Below are 6,661 nucleotides of genomic sequence, written 5' to 3' on the forward strand. Positions count from 1 at the left end.
AAAAAGCCAAGTCCCCCTTACTACATCCTGAATTCTTTTTTTTTTTTTATTTTAAAAACATTTTAATTGTATTTTATTTTTCTAAATACATGGAAAGATAGTTTTCAACATTCACCTTTGCAAAAATGTTTCTCCTTTCGAGACATATCACTTTGTAATGATGTGATAAGTCTTTGTATTCATGATGATGTACAAAAGAAAAATGTACCCAGAAACTTTTTTCAACTAGTGATGATGGATGCTCACTGCACCATTCACATTCCCTCCCTCAATCCCTCTCTTCAAGAAAAAAGGTAATCAACAACTTCCAAACAGTTGGCCAACATTATATAGTCAGAAGGAATGAACAAAATTAGTGTTTTATGAACACTATAGACAAACAACTTCTACTAATGTTCAAGAGAAGAACCCTTGGATTTACTTTAACAACTGGTCTAGTTTAAAAAGGTCATTGAGAAAGTTCAGAGAAGGGCAGCTAGGATAATAACAGACCTTAAATCCCTGTCATGCAACAACGGGGATGCTTAGTATATTGAGAAAACTCAGGCTGGAGCAGGGGGATGAGAGATGGTGGCTTCAAGTATTGTAGAACTAATAGGCTTAATTGTAAAAATAAGGGCCTTCCCAAGTCATCTTCAGATGACTTCAGTCCATGAAAGGAATGTCTGCTTGAATTCGTCCAAGTTCTCTATCCCCAATCATAGGCCTGTATAGGGTAGGTATCCATCCTTGTGCCCAGAAAATGTCAATGGTCCTATCCTGGAAAAGCTCATATGAGTCATCTAAAAGACTGTAAGCCCTTACAAGTTCCTGCAGCAAATCAGGGAGAGTAAACATGATGTACTGGGGACTTTAAGTAAAGATAGTGACACGAAGGGTCCAAACTGAGCCCAGCACCATCAATAAACAAACAAGAAGGTCTGGCTATAATGGATGGCAAAACTTTTTTAAAGGAAACACCAATAAATTTCCCCCTCTATTCCAAGACTAAAACATAGACAAAAAGCCTGCAAGAGCTCTAGCTGAGAGCATGCCAGCTGGATGTCTGGTAAACATGCCCCAAGATCATGGATTCTTGGCCTTGATCTATTTATTAGAAGTGTGGCCCGGGACAAAGCAGCTCTCAATAGATCACTGCACCAGGACGCAAAAAATACATAGAGGCACCTGGGTAACATACAGATCTCTAAAATCAGAGCAATTTCCAGTATACAACTGGAACCACAGCAGGTGACAAAGTCTTTGAACAGAGAAAAACAGCATTGAAGTGCCCAAACAAGCCTGTAGTGGGGAGTCTTCGTGGCTCTGAATCTGTGATGATGACCTCCAATATTCCACAGCCAAACTGATGGATCAAGTAAACAGAGACAACACAGAGGAAACTTGAGACTGGCACAATCTCCAGTATTAAACTGGATCCTGCCAGGGCCACAAAAAAGAAAAAAAGTCAGTTTCCAGTTATTGATTAAGCAAGAAGAAGGAACAGAGGTTAACAGGCACTTTGGGCCACCAGGACACAAGAGACAAAAGAATTAAGTCATAGGAAAGGCCTGTTTCCATCTCAGGTCCTGATTCTCTGTCCTAGCTGAGGTTATAGAAGAGGGCTAAGTAGGAGACCAGAAAGGGCAACCCCATCCATAACTGCAGTAGGGTAATAGCAGAGACAGTCAGACTGCATAGGGGACACAAAACCTAGTAGAAAGAATTAGGAAAAATGTTCCATCCAAAATAACTATGGAATATACAAGATATCTGGAAGTCCACATCCAAGATACACTTAAGACTTGTATGACTTTAACTCTAAATTAGACAAATAATTAGAGCACCATGCTAATATAATAAAAAAATGATAAGACTATCTAAATTAATCTACAGATTCAGTATTGTACCAAACTACCAAAGGGTTCCTTTATAAAACTAGACAAAATAATAACTAAATTCATCCAGAAAACAAAAGGTTAAGAATCTCAAGGAAAAGAATAAAAAAGTAATATCAGGTTTCAAACTATAATTGCAAAGGCATAATCATCAAAACTATTAGTAATTGCTGAAAAATAGAAAAGCTGGTCAATAAAACAGGTTAAGTAAGCTCAGAAGCAATCAACTATAGTAAAAATCTATGGATAAATACCCTAGAAGTTGGGGTAAGGACTCACTTTTCTACAAACACTACTAAGAAAATCAGAAAGCAATCATAAATTAGATCTCATACCACATAGCCTAATAAGATCTAAATTGATGTATGAACTAAGTATAAAAGGTTATAACAAATTAGAGAAAGCAAAGATATACTTTTTACAACTGTGAAAATACAAAGATAATTTCTGACCAAAGAAGTAAGATGATCAAAAATTTTGATCAAATAGAATTGAAAAGCTTTTGTAAAAACAAAATCAATGCAGGAAGAATTAGAAAGAAAACAGGTCACTGGGAAAAATCTTTGCAGCAAATTCCTGATAAATCTAAGATATATAAGGAATTGATTCAAATATAACAAGATCTATTGCCTAATAAACAAGTAGTCAAAAATATGAAGAGTTTACAAAAGAAATACAAGCTATTAGCAACCATATGAAAAATGTGTTCCAAATCACTAAAAATAAAAAAGCAATCCAAAGCAATTCTGAGATTCCACTTCACATCTACCAGATTGGGAAAGATGACAAAAAAAAGAAAATGGAAATTGTTGGATGGTCAGTAAGAAAATAGGCACATAATAAAATATTGGTTAATCTGGAAATTGGTCTAATTATGCTAGAAAACAATTTAGAATTATACCTCCCAAATCACTAACTATCAGAACCTTTTGGCCTGGTGCATATATCCACTATGTATATACCCAAAGAGGCCAAAGATTGAGGGAAAGGACTCATATATCCAAAAATATTTTTTTTTATTATAGCAAAGAATTGAAAACCAAGAGAATGTCTATTACCTGGGAAATGTCTGAAGAAATATTCCAAGCATATGACTACAATAGTATTGAACCATAAAAAAATGACAAATAACATGAAACTGCAAAAATCTGGAAAGACTTTTATGAGCTAATTCAGAGTAAAATGAGAAGACTTGGGAGAATAATTTATACAAGGATTACAATACAGTTTAGCTCTAAACAACTTTGAAATAGTTAAGAACTCTGATCAATGCAATGATTAATCATGATGTCAGACAACAGATGAAGTGTGCTTCCCATCTCTTGGCAGCCAGGTGGACAAGAGTTACAAGATGAGCCAGACATGGCTAATGTATAGATTTTTTTTCCCTGAATACCTTATTTGTTAGAAGGAAGAGAGCTGAGGAAGAGGGAAAGAAATTGTTGGTATGCAATGATACTGATGTAAAAGAAAGAAAAGAACATCAAAGGAACATTAAAGATATTCAGAAGATTGTGAAAAAAATGTTTAAAAGGGGTCATAAACAAGCAAGACACTTTGATTACTATCATATTAAATATACTTTGAAAACCATACATAATTGAAGCTTAATATTTCACATAACTCTTTTTTTGTTCTTTGAACACTGAACTATTCATGTTTGTTAAAGGGCAGCTAGATGGTACAATGGATAGAGTGCTGTAACTGGAATCAGGAAGGAATGTCCCTGAGTTCAGATATGACCTTGGATACTGACTAGTTGTGTGACCCTGGACAAGTCACTTAACCCTATTTGTTTCCTTATCTGTAAAATGAGTTGGAGAAGGAAATGGCAAATCAGTACAAGATCTTTGCCAAGAAAACCCCAAATGGCGTCATAAAGAGTCAGACATGACTCAAATTAAAATTTCATTTATTCAGTCATTCAAATGAAATGAAAAGTTCATAATGGAAAAAGCACAGGTTTGAGAGTCTATAAGATATGGTTCTGACCTTACACTTGCTACATAAATTTGGGTAAATCATCACCTTTGAGTCTTCAGACTCTAATACATTTGCCAGTTTCCTGGTTTTTGCTACTTAGTAAGGAAAGTCCTAAATATCCCTATGAGAAATGGAGTCATAAAACTTTAGAGCTAAACTGGCCTTAGGGACCATTTATTCCAATCCTCTCAGTTTATAAAGGAGGAGATGAAGATTCACAGAGATAGAGATACCATTATGTGAGTGGTAGAGCCAAGAAAAGGATCCAGATATCCTAGCCCTCCGTCTAGTGTTCTTCCAGCTTAATACCAGATCCTTTTTGCACTTAGGCACAAGGAATGCACACCAGCAAGGGGAAAAACCTACATACATCCCCCTTTGCAGGTGATAAAACATCTGTGATCCCCAAATATTTCATTTTCACACCATCAAGTAATTTTCCCAAGTTGGTGCAAGAGGACGTGCTGAAAGTGACCACTGGTGTGTGAAGGCAGTCTGGTCACAACCACTGTTCAGATCCACAGTGAGACCTTCTAATCTACGGACATTCTCACAAGGTGGAACTTGGACTCACTGCTCTGCTGAAGCTCCTCCTTTTTACACTAACAAAGTCAGCAAGGTAGCGTGCTGAGCCTGGAGTCATGAAGATTTAAAGTAAAATCTGGCCTTGGACATTCACCAGCTATGTGACCCTGAGTAAATGATTTAACCTCTGTTTGCCTCAGTTTCCTCAATTGTAAAATGGGAATAATAATGATGCCTAGCTCCCAAGTCATTGCAAGGATCAAATGGGATAATATTTATATAAAGTGCTCAGCACAGTGCTCAGCACAGCTCAGGCACCTAATAGGCATTTCATATAATATATATATATATATATACACACACATATATATATAAAATTTATTTATGATTATACTTATATATTTACATATTGTGTACATATGTACATATATGTTTATGAAATCCATCTTGCTCTTCCTCTTTCTCCATTTAAAGGTAGGTAGCACAGGAGATACAGCACTATGCTTGGAATCAGGAAGATTCACTTTCTTAAATTCAATCTGGTTTCAGAGACGTACTTGTTGTATAACTCTGGGCAAGTCACTTAATCTTGTTTGCCTCAGTTTCCTCATTTATAAAATGAGCTGAAGAAGGAAATGGCCAACCACTCCCATATCTTTGCCAAGAAAACCCCAAAATGGGGTCATGGATAGTTGAACATCATTGAAAGGACTGAGTAACAATAACACTTTTAATATTTTGGAACCTTCCAATCATCCAAGGGCATGATAACAATCTTCAGTCTAACCCCACCATCCATGATGATGATGATGATGATTGATGATGATGATAATGATGAAAATTTCATCTCAGACACTAAAGTTGTTTTTCACTTTTCACAGTATATGTGTTCAACACTCTTTGTGGCCACTATGTTGGCCCGGATGTGATACAGCTATTCTGATATATTGGGAAAGGAATGAACTTCCCCAAGTCATAGCAAGTCATAAAATCAGGGATCTGGGCCCCAAACCCAAGGTTCCTGAATATGAATTTAATGTTCCTTTTACTATATGACTCTACCTTTATTTTTGAGTCAAGAAAGTCCAGCTTCGAGGGGCAGCTAGGTGACGCAGTGGATAGAGCACCAGCCTTGAATTCAGGAGGACCGGAGTTCAAATCTGGCCTCAGACACTTAACACTTCCTAGCTGTGTGACCCTGGGCAAGTCACTTAACCCCAGCCTCAGGGGAAAAAAAAAGATGACAGGAACAAATAATGATGAATGTTGGAAGGGCTGTAGAAAAACTGGGACACTGATGCATTGTTAGTGGAATTGTGAAAGAATCCAACCATTCTGGAGAGCAATCTGGAATTATGCCCCAAAAGTTATCAAAATGTGCATACCCTTTGACCCAGCAGTGCTATTACTGGGCTTATATCCCAAGGAAATACTAAAGAAGGGAAAGGGACCTGTATGTGCCAAAATACTTGTGGCAGCCCTCTTTGTAGTGGCTAGAAACTGGAAAATGAATGGATGTCCATTATTTGGAGAATGGTTGGGTAGATTATGGTGTATGAATGTTATGGAATATTATTGTTCTGTAAGAAATGACCAACAGGAGGAATACAGAGAGTCTTGGAGAGACTTACATCAACTGATGCTGAGTGAAACAAGCAGAACTAGGGGATCATTATACACTTCAACAATGATACTGTATGAGGATGTATTCTGATGGAAGTGGATATCTTCAACATAGAGAAGAACTAAATCAATTCCCATTGATCAATGATGGACAGAATCAGCTACATCCAGAAAAGGAACACTGAGAAATGAGTGTAAACTGTGAGCATTTTTTTTTTGTTTTTCTTCCCAGATTATTTTTATCTTCCGAATACAATCCTTCCTTTGCAACAACAACAACAACAAAATTCAGTTCTGCACATATATATTGTACCTAGGATATACTATAAGATATTTAATATGTATGGGAATGCCTGCCATCTAGGGGAGGGGGTGAAGGGAAGAAGGGGAAAATTCAGAACAGAAGGGAGTACAAGGGATAATGTTGTAAAAAAAAATTACCTATGCATATGTACTGTCAAAAAATGTTATAATTATAAAATTAATTTAAAAAAAAAAGAAAAGAAAAAGAGTCCAGCCTCCTGGAGCTTTAGTGCCAGCTCTTTAGGCTGACTCACTGGTGCGTACAAAAGTAAATTAAGTCACCTCCCCATGCCTTGGTTTCCATGGGATCATCTCTCTGGAAAGCCAAAATGAGACCACATCTATGGAAT

At 36.7% G+C, this 6,661-nt stretch overlaps 1 protein-coding gene across 7 annotated transcripts in view; it reads right to left on the reverse strand.

Moving 5' to 3' along the window:
- AATK (apoptosis associated tyrosine kinase) overlaps positions 1–6,661 on the reverse strand; it is a 201,465-nt gene that overhangs the window by 83,768 nt on the left and 111,036 nt on the right. The gene's annotated exons all lie outside the window — the stretch shown is intronic.

This window comes from Sminthopsis crassicaudata, chromosome 4, assembly GCF_048593235.1.
Source record: "Sminthopsis crassicaudata isolate SCR6 chromosome 4, ASM4859323v1, whole genome shotgun sequence".
In the NCBI taxonomy this organism is placed as follows: Eukaryota; Metazoa; Chordata; class Mammalia; order Dasyuromorphia; family Dasyuridae; genus Sminthopsis; species Sminthopsis crassicaudata.